An 18,756-nucleotide genomic window follows, 5' to 3' on the forward strand; every position below is an offset into this window, starting at 1 on the left:
ATTGAAAACAACAATTTTTTAAACCCCTTGGGACCCCACCACCAAATCTAGGGGGTCAGGTTATTCCTACCCTGCTCCATTTTCTTTATTTTGATGTTTTTTGAGGTACTTCGCTCAAGCCAAGTCCCAAGATAGCTGCCAACACTTCCTGATTAAAGTATGCCAGCCAATCAGATTACAGCACAGGGACAGTTGGATCTGCGGAGGATCCACGTCCCTATATATTCAAATTTGGACTTTGGTTAATGTCTCTAAAACTACTGAATGGATTTACACAAAATCACAAAAAGCATGCTTTGTAGACTAAGAGCTAGCTTTCTGCTGAAATTTGGTGTAATTCCGTCGAACGGTTCGGGCTGTAGTCATGTTCAAAACTCCTATGGGAATTAACATGGGGGAAGCATGTGTTTGGACACTCCCATTTTCTCTGCTTCCTCGCTACAGGCTTCAGGACACAAGCTGAAGTGAATGTTGAATTAGTTTGGAAAATATCCTGAATCTTTGTCTACTTGGAACCAAAGATATAGGCAAATGAAAAATATGTCATGGAATTCAGGCCCTAAATGTAATTATATATGTGTCTATATCTATGTATGTACATGTGTATATGTGTATATATATATATGATTTTTTCTTCTTTTTCAAAGCAGTTATATCTGTTCTGTTGTTGTGCTTTGTATTTATTTAGGAAAGTAAATGTAGTCTTTAAGTTCATGAAGTGATTGTTTAGTATAGTCAATATCAATCTCTCCATATTTTGAGTAGGGAGACTGGTCCTTCTGACTGTGACAACTGCTCCAGCTTCACTAAACATACAGCCCAAAGACACACTGGCTACCGGACATGCTAGATACTTTATTGACAACTGATAGAGTTCTGCTACTGTTCCTTGTTCCTATTCCAATGGGCTTGATCCAGATATGTCACGGTTCATGTAGATAGTCCTGGAACATCTTCTGAACTGTCATTGGTGCTGTCACTTGCTTGCCTTTGTTGCCTGTACCTGTTCACCTGTCCTAAGTCTTGCCATATGAATCCAACACATTGCAGAGGTTGTGAGTAGGCCTTGGCAAAATTACAATTATGGTGGCATTATTCACATCATTTCTGGATATTTGAGTTATGATTATGAAATTCCTGAGATCCTGACATTATACTTTAGTTAAAATGCTTTCTTGTGCTAATAAAACGGACATGAGGAACTATTTTATGATAAAATATAGCACTAAAGGACAACTTTTCATTTTACATACTTACTTGTAATTATATAATTTAGTGAAAAAAAAATCATGCATATTTTGCTCACACCTTGTTGGTAGTGAATGTTAAAGTATTGTTTGCTGCTGTAGAGAATGAGAGACAACAGCACCACCCTCTCTGAAGTTTGAAGGCTACACATGAATTCTACACTGGCCTTCAATTTGTAGTTATTCTTCTTGTAGATCATCCACTTTCCTGACAATCCAAGTCTTGTAAATTGAGAAATTCAATAATAGAAAAGGAATACAAGTGGAAATGTATTTTTGCACCGTGGATCTAGTATGGTGGTATAGATGTACTTTTAGAATGACACAATCTATTTTTAAAACTTTTAGAGTATAACCAGAACATCTGCTTCTTCCTTAATATGGATACATGTTTGGTCCACCTTTTGCAAATGTTCCTGCAGTGAGTGCAGCAGCAGTATCTTTTGGCACATTATATTCTCCTCCTTACTAACTTCTTGTGCCATAATCTGAAAATGGAGTAGTATTTGGGTTAGGCACTCCACTAGCCATCAACAGTTCTACTCCTTTGTCATGGCTTTGCAGTTACATCCACTCTTCTCTGAAGTACATAATCAAAGATTGGTCTGACCTACTCAAAAAGGCACTGCAGCATGTAATAGGTTGTTGGCATCTCATGTATAATGGCATTTAGACGTGCTTTATTAGCAGAACACTGAATGATCCTCAACTGCTTCCTGGCTTTGAACAAATAACAAAAATCTGTGAAATTTCTTTTACTGGTCACCAATATTTAGAGGACTACTTCTTTTTTGAGGCAGTCCTGCACAATCAAGTTTATGCAATGTGCTGAATACACGGTTCTACATTATTTCCTGTATGCCATGACTTTGACTAAGCTATTGCTGTGGCCCCTAGGAACAAATCCAATGTTGAGGCCTCAGGGGTGAAGCCATTCATAGAATTTATTATGACATGTATTCAATATGTTGGTAGCTGTGCTCAATTTGTCTATGGTGAACTTTGCAACTGTTGCATATCACAGAATGCCCCCAAAAAGCATAATAAATGGTAAGACCAGTAGTTAGCTATTGATTCACTCCTTTGAAGGAAATCTAAACTGGTAGTTGATAACTGGTCAACATGTGCATCATTGTGTGGAAGGACTGAACTGAGCTCTCCTTCATGAGGTCCCCAACAATTTGCAGTGCTTGATGATGCAGTGCTGGCAGTGCAACAGTAGTAAAATAGGTCTTGCTTGGAACCTTCCATTTGGGTAGCAGGTGTCCACAATGCGAAGAAACCCCTCTTGTTACAGAAAGGAAAAAAGGAGGAGGTCAAATGCTAGCATTTTTGCTCACATCCCATTGTATAAATTGACTTTTTCATGGCCATGATGGTTCTCCTTGGTGGACATAGTGGTGCAGTTAGTTGTCCTTATGACTGTTCGCTTAACGATTTATCCACTAGAAGTGACCTACATGGAGAAGAAATGCGGCTTGACTGATTCTGGTTAGCTATATGACTCTCTCCATTATGCCATTCTGAAGTTATTGTTGGTGATGACTGCTAACCATTTTCAACAGTCATAGGACTGCTCATCTTTTTCCTCACCATGACCTCCTTCCATCAATCTACCTTCATCTCCATCACCTCCAGCAGCAAAGTGTTTGAGGTTCTCTGGTTGCACAAATGCATGTTGATTTCTCAGATGGGCAAACTGGGCCTCTGTACTATAATATCCACCTGGCATACCACAACAAAGGTTTTCCAAATTGAGCATTCTGCAACGTGCTCTTTGGGGAGGCAAGCTTTCAGCTGATCCCAAAGCATGAAGAACATGTTGAGGTGGAGCTATGCAGTTGTGTTGGCCTTTCTCCAGATTGGGCTGTGACTGTGGTAGCAGTGGTAGTTAGTAAATGTTGTTAGGGTCTTGAAAAGATGGAAGCAGGAAGTGGAACTGCATTATTAAGAGTAGGTTGAATAGAGGTGAGCTGTACTTTCTCGCTGCCACTTTCCACACTAACAATCACAGGTTTCTCATCACATTCCTCACTTCCAAGACTTTCAAGACTCTTCTTTTACCTTATCTTGCGGCAGGTCTTAATTTGGTTCCAATCCATATTTGTTTTGGAGAAGATGTGAGATTGTTCTTTCTTGTGCCTGTTGACGATCATGAAGCTGATGTCTCTAGTAGAAGAGCAGTTGCTTCTAGGACATTTCTATTTCTTACTCATCTCTATCCATGACTGCAGTCAGTGTAGCACTAAGAGACATAGCCTTTGGTTTTGGTGGTGAGCCATTGTTCATGGGATGATCCTCCTCTCATCATGTTCCTACCCATAGGATGCTGTAGAAGATATATTACATTTCCAGAAAAATGAGGAGGGCTTGAATCCAGTGGTAACACTGGAAACATAATTCTTCCTCTTCTCACTCTTCACTTTCTTGGCCTGAACCTCCTTCTTTTTGTGCAATTTGCTTTACTGTTTTCACTTAGCCCATTCAGAACACTTAGCAAAGGACACTGGTGTTACTGTTTATGAACTTGTAGACTTCATTCCGTCTCAGTAGTGTATTGTGATGCTTTGTACACATACATTTATTCAATAGGACTTGGGCATTCTAGACAATTTAAAACAACTATCATCATCATGCATGTTTAAGATTAGGGCAAAAATGTTTAAACTAAGGGCCTTATTATGAGTTTGGCAGTCCATAAGACAGCTGAACCAGTGGTGATGTTCCAACCACTGCCACATTACTGGCCTGCCCGCAGTATTATGAATGTGGCAGTTGGGCCACCACAAGACAGCTATGAATCAAGGATGCAGTGGCAGTTGCACAGTGGTCAGGCATTGTAATTTGCTGGCAGTGCCGTTGCAGCACCGCTGAGCAAATCAGGAGTTGCCAAAACACCACCATTTCCATGGCGGTGAACCTCCCATCAAAAGGGTCGCAGTGAGGCAACCAAGAGGGCCCTAGTAGGGCCCCATTCTACTCCTGGGAATACATGCAGGGTTGTTCCCTCGTGGATTTGTTGTACACCCATTTTCTGCAAGGTGTGGCATGAAGTCAGCACTCTGACCGTGGTAGTCAACATGTTAGGCTCTTCTACATGCCTAACATGCCATCACTGTCCGACAACCGCAAGACCACCCACCAGACCAAGATTGAGGTCCTAATATCATGGGTGGCAGCACCGTGTCTTTGGTGGTCCTGTCCACTGTAGGACCCCCAAAGGCATAATAAGGCCCTTACTACTTTTTGCTAGATAATACAGGGGAATAGATAGCTTGGTGTCCCTCCAGTGCCAATGGGGACCATATGAGGTAGGGGGACAGTCAAAAATCAAATAAACGAATAGTACAATCTCTAAAGTCCCTTTAGGGCCCATGGGAATCCTATGGGTGACAGGGGGCGGCAGAACATTGAATACATCATTCTAAAAAAAACACAGTAACATAATCAGCCACAAGCACAAATAAATATATTTGGAACAAACTAAATATTCAACAAAAATACCATAGGCTTCTTATATCACAGTTCCTACAAAATGGCTATTAGAAGTAGAATAAACGTTTTAAAACACACACTGGCTGCACAAATGTTGGTAGCAAGCTCATTCACCACATGGATGGCAAAGGAGAAAGCATAGAGACCAAAGACAAATTGGCCACTACACACATTCACTGGCTGCACAAAATAGCTTCTGCCACATGGTCAACAAAGATGAAAGCATAGAGAACAAAGAACAAAATGGTGGTCTATGACAAACACACAAACTAGCTACACAAAATGGCCACAGTTGCATGACCAGAAAAGAAAGAGAGATGTAAAAAATGAACATGGGTTTCCTGCCCTTCCTAGAGCACCCTCCCCCCAGAAAATAAACTTTGTAGCATTGAAAGGAATAGACAGACTGCACAAATATATATTATCTACCCAACATGTACATGAGCCTGTCATTTGTCCATCACCAATAAATCGGCAATGAAATAATAAAAAATTAAATAAACTTAAAAAGCCACATCTGCAAACAGTCCAAGGCAACATCAATTATGCCTCAAAAAAACTATTACATCTGCGGTAAAAGAAGTAAAGCAAAATATCAACTAAATCACACATACATAAAACTTCCAAAAAATTGTGGGCAAGCACATGGGAAAGTAGGTAGCTAATAACACAACAACATGTCTGGCTACATGGACCTGGACTCCATGAGCCACCTAGACAAAAGGCACCAACAGGTCCATGCTACTATTTATGTATACTATAATGCCATCGTCAAGCCCCTACAAAAGATTATCAGATCTCCAATTTTACATGGAACTCCATACATAGAAAATACCCTGGCATTTGATTCTCTCCCTACATACACACATCTAATTCTCTCAACTTAGACAAATGTATAGATAAATTAAAAACGCTTACTGCAAAGTGGCATCCACTTCATCTCTCCTGGTGGGGTCGTTTGGACACCATCAAGATGATGCTCATCCCCATTGTTCTCTATATCATTTCTAATATACTATTACTTATTCTAATCAAACACGTTCAGAATATTCATTCTTTATTGACAACATTCTTATGGAACAATAAGAAACCAAGGATAGCATTACAAAAACTAACAAGACCAAAATCGGAAGGAGGAGTTAATTTTCCTCACTTTTCCAATTATCATAAAGCATTTCAGTTGAAACAGCTATCGCATTGGTTATCTGATCACACACTTAACAGACCATTATGTCTCGACCTTGAAGCTTCTTTTATAGAACCTTTTTCATTTCAAGAATATCTTTCTTTCACTCATAAACCTCAAAAAAATCTCACATTAGTAATCAAACATTCCTGTAAATTTTTGCAAGCTACTTTTCTTCAAATTACACATGATCTTAATACTTTTCTTAACTCCACAATTTTGCACAACAAGCAGGTATTAATCAAAAACAAACCAATATATTGCCAATCTTGGAGAAGCAGGGGTCTAATATGGGTACACCAGTAATACAACCAGGTCATACCCTTCCACTTTACGCAAGCACAGAAGTTGTACCATCTACCGACATCTTTCAAACACACATTTTTAACCTTGCAAAGTGGGATATTAGATGCATCCGCTCAACTTTCACATACACCCTCTTTACCTTCCATCTCTCACAACACCTGGAACAATTTTCTCCAATTACATCCAAAGGCCTCTACCATTTATTCTCGTTTAACACAACTACTCATGAACAGGGATAAGTCTAACTCCTTCGGGAGACTGATCTGGGGGTTAATTGGTCCTTCTCTTTTTAGAACCATATATGTTTTTAAGTTTTGGCAACAGGTTTGGTCTCAAATTGTCCCCATTTTCCAAAACCAAATTTCCTCTATCCTTTATTATTATTTTCTTAGGTAGCTTTTCTCCTGACTGGCAGAGTAATCATTCACAAATCCAAATCATTGATTTATTATTAGCCGTGGCTTTTTAGCAGGTAACAAAGAATTGGAAAGACACCTAAACTATCATATCTCGCCGGATGGTATGCTATTTGCCACAATCATAGATTAGACACGACTTTTGTCTACCCAATTTCACTTGCCACAAAACGATTACAGCTATGGGCTCCTGTCACACATTTCTTAGATAATAGTGCGAAAAAATCCTTCACTTCCCAGATTTAGTTCCAAGAAGTTACTAAGCTTCCTTGACTTCCTTTTCTTTTGTACTAGAATTGTGTAATATTTCATCTTAATACTATGTATATGATACTATATTTAGATAACACTACACCTTCCTTTTGTTTTACTTTTTATTCCTTATCATTGCTGTTTAATATGAACCAGAGTCTTTTCGCCTTTTGACATTTCTTTTCCAATATGTTTTTCCTTTTTATTCTAATGTTTCTATATATTGCTATTTCCCTTCATTTGTCTATTCATCTATTTACCACTCCTTTAATTGAATATATGTATAAAGTGATGTTCATTAACTGATTTATTTCAATAAACTTACATTGAAACAAAAAAATATATATATATATATACAGCAGAGCAGCAGTGATAATGTGAAAAATGCATGCAAATTTACACCCAAACCGATTTCAAGGCTGACATTGCCCAAAAGAATAAAAAACACAACAGTAAAATGATTAACATATGTGTAGAAAATTCACAAAAAACACAAGAAGTTAGTGAAAAAGTACTTTTAACATTTCAGGCCTTCACCATTTTCCAAACATTATATCTTAATACAATTTAATCCCACAGGGGCTACAACTCTTAACTCCAGGACATCCAACAACAGACAAACAAAAAGAAAAATCCAAAAAATGGATTAAAACATGTGGTACCCGCCTTTGTCAAGCAACACATTTTTTGCTGAGAAAATGCATTGAACTTACTTGATTTTTACCAAAATGTAAAAATGTAAAAATTCCAAGGGTATGTAGATTGGAGATGCATTGGAGATCGAAAACAAAAAGTGATGCTTTCCCTCCAAAATCCAAATCCAAAATGACCATGGGCTGAGCAGAGGAGAAGTAGGGGAAGGTGCTACTGTTTGTACTCTAGCCTCCGAATCTCTATGGCTCTTTCTTCCTCTGAAAAAAGAAAAATGCATTTTGCAAACAAAAAAATATCCGTACAGATTCTTAGGGTAAAAATTCAATATAAAATGTAATTTCAAGTTGAATTTTTAGTTGCTCATTAAAAAAAAACTGCTGCTCATATCCAAAATCATAGTTTTATTCTCAAGAATTACTATGGTAAAAAAACAAACTGCCTCTTAGGTTTAGGAAGATCCAGCTTGTGTTTCTGCTGATTACGTTGTTTCCATGTATCTGTGTTGGAACTGGCACTTTTGATGGGTTATCCCCAAACATTTTGCCTTCTTCCTCCCATTTGTATGACCTTCTTTTTGTTGGCTTTAGGACACTGTATACTTTCCCGCTGCTAATCAGTGCTAAAATATATGTGCTTTTCCTTTAAACATGGTATGATTGGTTTACTTTACACCAGTTTGGCATATTTCATTTACATGTAAGTCGCTTGTACAGTGGTATCCCATATACCAAGGGCCTGTAAATTAGGGGTTACTTTTGTGTCTGCAGCATTGCCTGAGCCACTCACAGAAGTAGCCTTTCGAACCTGTTCCAGGCCTGCCAATGCAGGGCATGCATGAGCAGTTTATTGTCACATCGAGTTGGCATTTAAAACTTAAACTCCCCTTTACTACATGTAGAACAGCCCTACGGTAGGCCATAGGCAGCCCTATGGGCGGGGTGCTGGTTAAGTAATAGGTAGGAACAGTGCCTTTATTGTGTAGCATGTCCTAGTAGTGACAATCAGACTATATTATTTCTCTTTACTGTGAGGCATACTCCTCTCATAAGCTGGCATTGGGATTTCCCTCATATAATGTTAAGTGGTAATTCCTGATCTGGAAGGAGTAGCGTTGCCATGTTTGATATGTTTTAAAATGGTAGTTATAAATCTTGCTTACTGGTTTAGTTGGATTTTACATTACTACATTAGAAATGCCACTTTTAGAAAGTGGGCATTTCTCTGTGCTTATACCTCGAAGTGATTTGCAGCCTAACTCAAATCCACGTCTGAGCATGATTGATATCTATACTTTGTGCATTCTTTCCAGAAAGCCATTACACAGGAAGGGTTGGGTGTGACTGGGTTACAACTGCATTCATCTGTATACTGATAGCCTTCCTGGGCTGAGAGAGAGGAAGGTGGAGGTTACTTGCATGTATATAGTCTATGTTCTACCCTCACACAAAGAGCTGAATTAACCTCTACTAATGTCTGGAGTTGAAAGGGAGTGTTCTTTACTTCTAAAGTTTCTTTTGAGGTGCCCCGCATATCAAAGCCATTTTGAGTATAAATACAAGGGCTCCGTCCCCATGTTTTTAGTACACTTTTGGACCCGAAAGAACCTGTGCTGGAGTAAAGGCTGTTGTGTTAAAAGATTGCCATCTTGCTGTGCTGCCAGTTACCAGGAACTGCTGCCCTGCAGGTGTGAGCTGCCCTTACACCTGCTGACCCCTGCTCTGATTCAAGGACTATTACAACTTCAGAGTGACTCCAAGGGCTTGTTGCATTTCCCCCTATTCTTTCTTGAGGTCTCTGGAACATAAAAGACCTCATCACAGCTCCCATCTATCTTGCAGCCTTGCCAATCAAGTGCTGCTCTCCATGCCATGAGAGCACTTTGGCGGGCGCAAATTACTCTTCCCGCCAGTTTGTTAAAATCTTCCCTGCCGTGCTGTTGGTGCCTGCATTGTGACTGTCCTGGGCCCAACTCTACATTCCATGACAATGCTTGGAGCCAATTAAGGTATTTAGTTATCATGGCGGTGTGTTCTTGTTTGCTTAACTCAGCCCTGGGTAGCCTACTAGCACCTACTGCGCTCTACAGAGAGGAACCTCATTCTGTGCCATGATAAAATGGATTCCTGGCCTGAGCGGATCTGGAGGACTGGTGGGGCTCCTTGCAGCAGAATCAAATCTCAACAAACCCTAGCAGTCCTCTATAACGCGCTCTACTCCTTGCAGCAATGATTACTCGACAGGAACTGAACCCAAGCGGTTTCAAAAAACTCACTGCACTCCTCACAATAGAGTTCCACTCCCCACTCACTTGTAACTCTGTAACTGGGCCAGAAGCGGCTCCAACGCTTGAGTGATTCCTAACTTTCTTTCTTTGAACATCTGGATCGGGTTGGAGCAGTGTCGATCTCCCCGCCTGGATTCCACACCGTGTGTCCTCGTCCCCATTTTGGGACCTTGGGCCCTTGATCTTCCTCGAGTAACATGGGACATAATCTTGACGGAGGCCCCCTCTCTTCTGGTTAAGGAACACCATGGTAAAAGTACTGTATTCAGTGTAGTAGGCAAACAGCTGTCCCTGTGGCCTATAAGTTATAGCAACATTTAAAGCAAAGGGGCTCATTGTACGACATAACAGTGATAGGAGCGCATATGCGCTTCCTCTATGTATTCTCTGCAATTGAATTTGAGTGACCCTATGTAATTATGTGGACTTTTACAGGATCTGCGATTGTCATTGTGATATATGGGGATCTAGGTGTGATGCTCCTAACATAATAGCTGCATTTCATGCCCCCGACGGACTATGGTATGATGTTTTGATTCTTGCACTGACAGGACAGTACTATCACAGGTTGGCATAATATACACAGTACTTATGATTTCTGTGTTTTGGTCATTACCTGCTGCATTACTAGCACAAATATATTGATGTATGTTGTTTTGCCTTGCCTTGTTTAGGAACACGAATACTATATAATGTGACTGCATAGTATGCACAGTAATGTTGTTTCATGATGTTTACAAAATATAAATCTCTCTCTTATTAAATTTATTGTGATGTTTGACAATTGCCTTATCGGCAAAGTATTATTGGTTAATGCCATGTTGGTCTATGTTACTATAAAATACAAAAAACATATTTCTATATATACTCACTTGTTGTGTATTTATTGTGTAGCTAGCTGAGGGTATTGCACAAATGCTTTACACATCGCCTCTCAAGATAAACCAGACTGCTCTGCGCCCAGCAACCATAGGGTGAGCATAGCCTACCTTTGGTGCGTAACTTACTTGCCCTGACTACAATAGTGAATTCTACTTGGCTTACCTGCTAGCCTAGACAACCAGAAACCTCATTTCAATGAATCTGGCATTACTCCCTGAATGGGGTTTTCCCTACATAACATGACTCAGTGATGTAATCACTTTAACTGCCACACACATTTAGTCCTATGTAATTACTAAAATGATGTCAATTATGCTGGCATCATTCAAATTTCTCCTTGATCTAAAAGTTATACCTTACACAAGGACAGTGCCATTGATGCTGGAAAAATAGATCTGGCACTGCCTCTGGCTGTTGATCAATATTGTGGCCTTGTGGTATCTTTGCATACATCAAGCCCCTTCTTCTCATTGCAGTGGCAGTTTCTTCTGGGTTATAGCTTTATTTATGCTATAAGCAGATTTGCTTCCACATCCAGGTCTACCTTCTGAAAAAATTTGATTTTTGCTGCTTTTACATTGAAGCGCGACCTATCTGTCCTCTTACAAATAGTCACTTTTTTGATATTCAGAAAGGTTCCGATTTGTGTGTCACACTGAATCCTCTCCTTAGCTTACTTCCACAAATGTCTTTCCTAAGTGTGCAGGTTGAAAACAGTGTACTTTCCATACAGTATGTGGCTGTGGCATACATTCATTTCCACAGTTCCTTTGAGGCAATTATTGCTCTTATCAATCACCTTCAAACATAAATTATATTAAAAATTGTAGGAGGAAGGAAAAGCTCCACTTATGTGAAATGCAAAACCTCAATAATCAAGATTTGTGAAAAATGTTGCTTGCAGAAATCACCAGGGCCTAGTCATGTTGAGTTAATCATAGAAATTTCAAAAAAGTACTACAATTTGTAAATTAGTTGCACATTGGAGCCACTGTTTCACATTAATTTGCTTGTGTAGCAATACAATATGGTAGAAACACAGAAACAGCAGAGTCAATCAAAATATTATAAAAATACATTGCCATAAATGCTGCCAATATGCACCACCTGACATCATTCATTTGGTTTAAAGATGGCAACCAATACAATTCATCTTATATATTATGCTTAAATATTTGTGACCATTAGACCCGTCTGCTTTAGAGAGGTTTTCCCCCAGACTTCTGTCTTCATCCTCTCATTTTTATTTGATCACGTTTTTGTTGGCCTTAGTCCCTTAGCAATTTACCACTGCTAACCAGTGCTAAAGTGCTTGTCCTCTCTCTCCTTTACACATGGTAACATTGGCTTACACCAAATGGCATATTTAATTACCCCTTAAACATCTCCCAGGCATGCCATTGCAGCCTGTGTGTACCAGCCTATGCGTGCAATACCCAACTGCCAGTTCCATCTGGAAAAAGAAACTTTCTGCCAGGCTTAACCCTTCAATTGTAATACATATAGGACACCCCTAGGGTAGGCCCTAAAAAGGGTACAGTGTATTTAAAAGGAGTGACAATTGCGTTTTAATATAGCATGTCCTGGCAGTGAAAGGGTAATTTTTCAGTACTGCACGGCCTGTCTCTCCCATAGGAAAACATCGGGTTACCTTATTACATTTAATATGTGATAACTTTCAATTTGAAGCAGTTGGAAATATTGAGTTTGCTCTCTAAAGAATTGTAATTTAAGATCCTCTTCATTCGAAAAGTTGAATTTTAAGTCACAATTCTGAATTTGCCACAATTAGAAATTTGTCATTTGCTTGTCCAAACCATTTGGTGTCTGCAAACTGTATCCTGTTTCACATGAATAGCTGTAAATGGCAGTAAGTCTGTGTGTATTGCTCCCAGACAATGAGAGAAAGGGGGGACATATGTTGGCAGGATGGGCCATCTCTGACCTGATAGGGAGGGTGGAGCTGTCACCTTCCACACTTGCAAATCACAAAGACTCTGCTTCAGCACACTCTCATAGGATTTCACACTAGCCTTTTGGGCACACAAAGAAGCTGGAGGCAGGGCAAGGATGCAGGAAATACCAGACACCCCTGTAAGAGGAGGGCTCTAGAAGCTTCTTCCACTTCAAAGTGCCCACCAGGTATAAATAGTGGACCCTCAGTCCCAACTCTTAAGTGCACTTCAGAACCTGTAGGAGAGCCAGTCTTCTTTGTTGCTCTGCTGGAACACGGACTACTCTGCTGTCCTGCAACTCTGCTACCCTGCTGTATGAGTGAGAAGGACTGAACATGCATCTTGAACACAGGACCACCAGAGTGACTCCAAGCACTGGTTGGCTGGACTCCTGAATAGAACCTCAAGGACAGAAAATGCCCCACTTTCTTAAAACACTGCTCCTGGACTCTGCCTGCTGGGAGTCCTAACTCCCCAAGTAGTGTCCGTCCAGTCCTGGAACCTTGGAAGTGGGGCTTAAGGTGCTCCGCCAGTCCAGATGTGGTCTCATCAGAATGGATGCAGGTTGATACAATCCTGATGCAGTTCTTTGAAGCACCTCATGTGGATCCACGCAGAATGACTCGATACAAGCCTGCATCACACCCTTCACAACTTGACGGAACTGCCACGGCTCAACGCATCCTTAATGTGCACCTCACAACTTCTCTAAGTGATACAGTGCAATGCAGCCTAAACACAAGCCCACATTGCAGCCCCTGCAGCTCATTGGAACCACTGTTGCGCAAAGCATCTTTGACTTAGACCTTGCATCACTTCTTGGGACCACAGCTGTGCAGTGCAATGCCCCACAACCAGGATGTAAGGCACATTTCTCAGCAGGACTAAGTTGGTCTCTGTTTCCAGCCTGCATTCCATTGCAGTCAGCCCGAACTTGTGACTTTTTCCTGACCCGGCAAAACCACATAAACACAGTTGGCATGTTGCTCACATATGAATTTACCGTGAAAAAACAAAAGGAAAGAAGCGTTTGGCAAAACAGGGACAGTTAGTTTAATTAAACACCGCAGCTGGGAGTACAGTTCTGGAAGCTCGTCTGAGAACTGACTCAAAGTACAATCGACCTGGGCAAGGTTTTATACATTTCTTTGCGTATCATAAACTATTTCCGTCAATTCTTTTTTGATAAAGAATGTGGGTCTTGTCTATGGAGTCATAAATATTGGCCCTGATAGCAAAAGTAGGTGGGCCTCGACCTTCTGTGGACACAATGAAGGCCAGTGGGTAACATGTAACCCTGGGTGGAGCTGTCATGGTAGTACTCTGTGGAATTTCACAGAGTTATTACAAAACTACAAAACAAAGTGCAGAGTTTTAAAAATCTGCAAACTTCGCTGGTAGAAGAGAGGTATCCGTCCAGCCTTAGTAACATATCCAGCTGTCCTGCATGAGGGGTGTGTGATTGCTGCGTGTGCTCTGTGTGTTGTGTTCTGATTACCTGTCTTTATGATGTTTTTGGGAAAATATGCACCCCTCTGGCCACGTGTGCTTTATTGTGTCTAATCGCCCTCGGCCATTGTGGTGCCACTATGCCTATCTGTGGGCATATTTGCACGTTTGTCTCCCAGTTAGTGTCACACTACCTGTGACCTATCAATCAGTAACCTCTGGCCTAAGTCTCAGAGCCTGCCGGACCATTTATTTCTGAGTGAGGGTTGAAGTAGAGTTCATGGTGGGTGAATCTGATAATAATGATGTGGTCTCAATGCTATACATACATGTATCATTGTGTAAATCAACATCAACTTTTCCAATGTTAACAGGCATCTTGCACCTTTAAGCACTACCTTTACCTAAATCCTGACTGCCTTTGTGCCAAGCTACCAGAGGGAAAAATTGCAAAAAACACAGTTGATGGACAGAATGTAGAACAATGTCATACATTCACCCCAGTACAAGGATCTGGGCCTAAATCCATCGTTTTTTTGCACTCCACACCACCCTGGGTTAGACACTGGCTATATGCAAATCAGCTCTGACCCTGTGCCTCATGGGAACAGTCCAGTCCGAACTACCAAGCCATGTCTTTCCCAGACCGGAATCAAGCATCCAAGGACTGGTTTCTGGCTATCAGCCTTCATCAGCCTGGATAGCTTGACTCCAGTGGTGTGGAGAGCCTGGGACTCACGTCTGAGCATCCCCAGCACACTCAGGGTGAAATTGCAAAAAACACTGTTGATGGACAGAATGTAGAACAATGTCATACATTCACCCCAGTACAAGGATCTGGGCCTAAATCCATCGTTTTTTTGCACTCCACACCACCCTGGGTTAGACACTGGCTATATGCAAATCAGCTCTGACCCTGTGCCTCATGGGAACAGTCCAGTCCGAACTACCAAGCCATGTCTTTCCCAGACCGGAATCAAGCATCCAAGGACCGGTTTCTGGCTATCAGCCTTCATCAGCCTGGATAGCTTGACTCCAGTGGTGTGGAGAGCCTGGGACTCACGTCTGAGCATCCCCAGCACACTCAGGGTGAAATTGCAAAAAACACAGTTGATGGACAGAATGTAGAACAATGTCATACATTCACCCCAGTACAAGGATCTGGGCCTAAATCCATCCTTTTTTTGCACTCCACACCACCCTGGGTTAGACACTGGCTATATGCAAATCAGCTCTGACCCTGTGCCTCATGGGAACAGTCCAGTCCGAACTACCAAGCCATGTCTTTCCCAGACCGGAATCAAGCATCCAAGGACCGGTTTCTGGCTATCAGCCTTCATCAGCCTGGATAGCTTGACTCCAGTGGTGTGGATAGCCTGGGACTCACGTCTGAGCATCCCCAGCACACTCAGGGTGAAATTGCAAAAAACACAGTTGATGGACAGAATGTAGAACAATGTCATACATTCACCCCAGTACAAGGATCTGGGCCTAAATCCATCGTTTTTTTGCACTCCACACCACCCTGGGTTAGACACTGGCTATATGCAAATCAGCTCTGACCCTGTGCCTCATGGGAACAGTCCAGTCCGAACTACCAAGCCATGTCTTTCCCAGACCGGAATCAAGCATCCAAGGACCGGTTTCTGGCTATCAGCCTTCATCAGCCTGGATAGCTTGACTCCAGTGGTGTGGAGAGCCTGGGACTCACGTCTGAGCATCCCCAGCACACTCAGGGTGAAATTGCAAAAAACACAGTTGATGGACAGAATGTAGAACAATGTCATACATTCACCCCAGTACAAGGATCTGGGCCTAAATCCATCGTTTTTTTGCACTCCACACCACCCTGGGTTAGACACTGGCTATATGCAAACCAGCTCTGACCCTGTGCCTCATGGGAACAGTCCAGTCCGAACTACCAAGCCATGTCTTTCCCAGACCGGAATCAAGCATCCAAGGACCGGTTTCTGGCTATCAGCCTTCATCAGCCTGGATAGCTTGACTCCAGTGGTGTGGAGAGCCTGGGACTCACGTCTGAGCATCCCCAGCACACTCAGGGTGAAATTGCAAAAAACACAGTTGATGGACAGAATGTAGAACAATGTCATACATTCACCCCAGTACAAGGATCTGGGCCTAAATCCATCGTTTTTTTTGCACTCCACACCACCCTGGGTTAGACACTGGCTATATGCAAATCAGCTCTGACCCTGTGCCTCATGGGAACAGTCCAGTCCGAACTACCAAGCCATGTCTTTCCCAGACCGGAATCAAGCATCCAAGGACCGGTTTCTGGCTATCAGCCTTCATCAGCCTGGATAGCTTGACTCCAGTGGTGTGGAGAGCCTGGGACTCACGTCTGAGCATCCCCAGCACACTCAGGGTGAAATTGCAAAAAACACAGTTGATGGACAGAATGTAGAACAATGTCATACATTCACCCCAGTACAAGGATCTGGGCCTAAATGCATCGTTTTTTTGCACTCCACACCACCCTGGGTTAGACACTGGCTATATGCAAATCAGCTCTGACCCTGTGCCTCATGGGAACAGTCCAGTCCGAACTACCAAGCCATGTCTTTCCCAGACCGGAATCAAGCATCCAAGGACCGGTTTCTGGCTATCAGCCTTCATCAGCCTGGATAGCTTGACTCCAGTGGTGTGGAGAGCCTGGGACTCACGTCTGAGCATCCCCAGCACACTCAGGGTGAAATTGCAAAAAACACAGTTGATGGACAGAATGTAGAACAATGTCATACATTCACCCCAGTACAAGGATCTGGGCCTAAATCCATCGTTTTTTTGCACTCCACATCAACTGTGTTTTTTGTAATTTTCACCCCGAGTGGGCTGGGGATGCTCAGACGTGAGTCCCAGGCTCTCCACACCACTGGAGTCAAGCTATCCAGGCTGAATGAAGGCTGATAGCCAGAAACCGGTCCTTGGATGCTTGATTCCGGTCTGGGAGAGACAGGGCTTGGCAGTTTGGACTGGACTTTTCCCATGAGGCAAAGGGTCAGAGCTGATTTGCATATAGCCAGTGTCTAACCCAGGGTGGTGTGGAGTGAAAAAAACGATGGATTTAGGCCCAGATCCTTGTACTGGGGTGAATGTATGACATTGTTCTACATTCTGTCCATCAACTGTGTTTTTTGTAATTTTCACCCCGAGTGGGCTGGGGATGCTCAGACGTGAGTCCCAGGCTCTCCACACCACTGGAGTCAAGCTATCCAGGCTCAATGAAGGCTGATAGCCAGAAACCGGTCCTTGGATGCTTGATTCCGGTCTGGGAAAGACAGGGCTTGGCAGTTCGGACTGGACTTTTCCCATGAGGCAAAGGGTCAGAGCTGATTTGCATATAGCCAGTGTCTAACCCAGGGTGGTGTGGAGTGAAAAAAACGATGGATTTAGGCCCAGATCCTTGTACTGGGGTGAATGTATGACATTGTTCTACATTCTGTCCATCAACTGTGTTTTTTGTAATTTTCACCCCGAGTGGGCTGGGGATGCTCAGACGTGAGTCCCAGGCTCTCCACACCACTGGAGTCAAGCTATCCAGGCTGAATGAAGGCTGATAGCCAGAAACCGGTCCTTGGATGCTTGATTCCGGTCTGGGAAAGACAGGGCTTGGCAGTTCGGACTGGACTTTTCCCATGAGGCAAAGGGTCAGAGCTGATTTGCATATAGCCAGTGTCTAACCCAGGGAGTTTGGAGTGAAAAAAACGATGGATTTAGGCCCAGATCCTTGTACTGGGGTGAATGTATGACATTGTTCTACATTCTGTCCATCAACTGTGTTTTTTGTAATTTTCACCCCGAGTGGGCTGGGGATGCTCAGACGTGAGTCCCAGGCTCTCCACACCACTGGAGTCAAGCTATCCAGGCTGAATGAAGGCTGATAGCCAGAAACCGGTCCTTGGATGCTTGATTCCGGTCTGGGAAAGACAGGGCTTGGCAGTTCGGACTGGACTTTTCCCATGAGGCAAAGGGTCAGAGCTGATTTGCATATAGCCAGTGTCTAACCCAGGGTGGTGTGGAGTGAAAAAAACGATGGATTTAGGCCCAGATCCTTGTACTGGGGTGAATGTATGACATTGTTCTACATTCTGTCCATCAACTGTGTTTTTTGTAATTTTCACCCCGAGTGGGCTGGGGATGCTCAGACGTGAGTCCCAGGCTCTCCACACCACTGGAGTCAAGCTATCCAGGCTGAATGAAGGCTGATAGCCAGAAACCGGTCCTTGGATGCTTGATTCCGGTCTGGGAAAGACAGGGCTTGGCAGTTCGGACTGGACTTTTCCCATGAGGCAAAGGGTCAGAGCTGATTTGCATATAGCCAGTGTCTAACCCAGGGTGTTGTGGAGTGAAAAAAACGATGGATTTAGGCCCAGATCCTTGTACTGGGGTGAATGTATGACATTGTTCTACATTCTGTCCATCAACTGTGTTGTTTGTAATTTTCACCCTGAGTGGGTTGGGGATGCTCAGACGTGAGTCCCAGGCTCTCCACACCACTGGAGTCAAGCTATCCAGGCTGAATGAAGGCTGATAGCCAGAAACCGGTCCTTGGATGCTTGATTCCGGTCTGGGAAAGACAGCGCTTGGCAGTTCGGACTGGACTTTTCCC

The sequence above is a fragment of the Lissotriton helveticus genome, chromosome 7 (assembly GCF_964261635.1).
Source record: "Lissotriton helveticus chromosome 7, aLisHel1.1, whole genome shotgun sequence".
Taxonomy (NCBI): domain Eukaryota; kingdom Metazoa; phylum Chordata; class Amphibia; order Caudata; family Salamandridae; genus Lissotriton; species Lissotriton helveticus.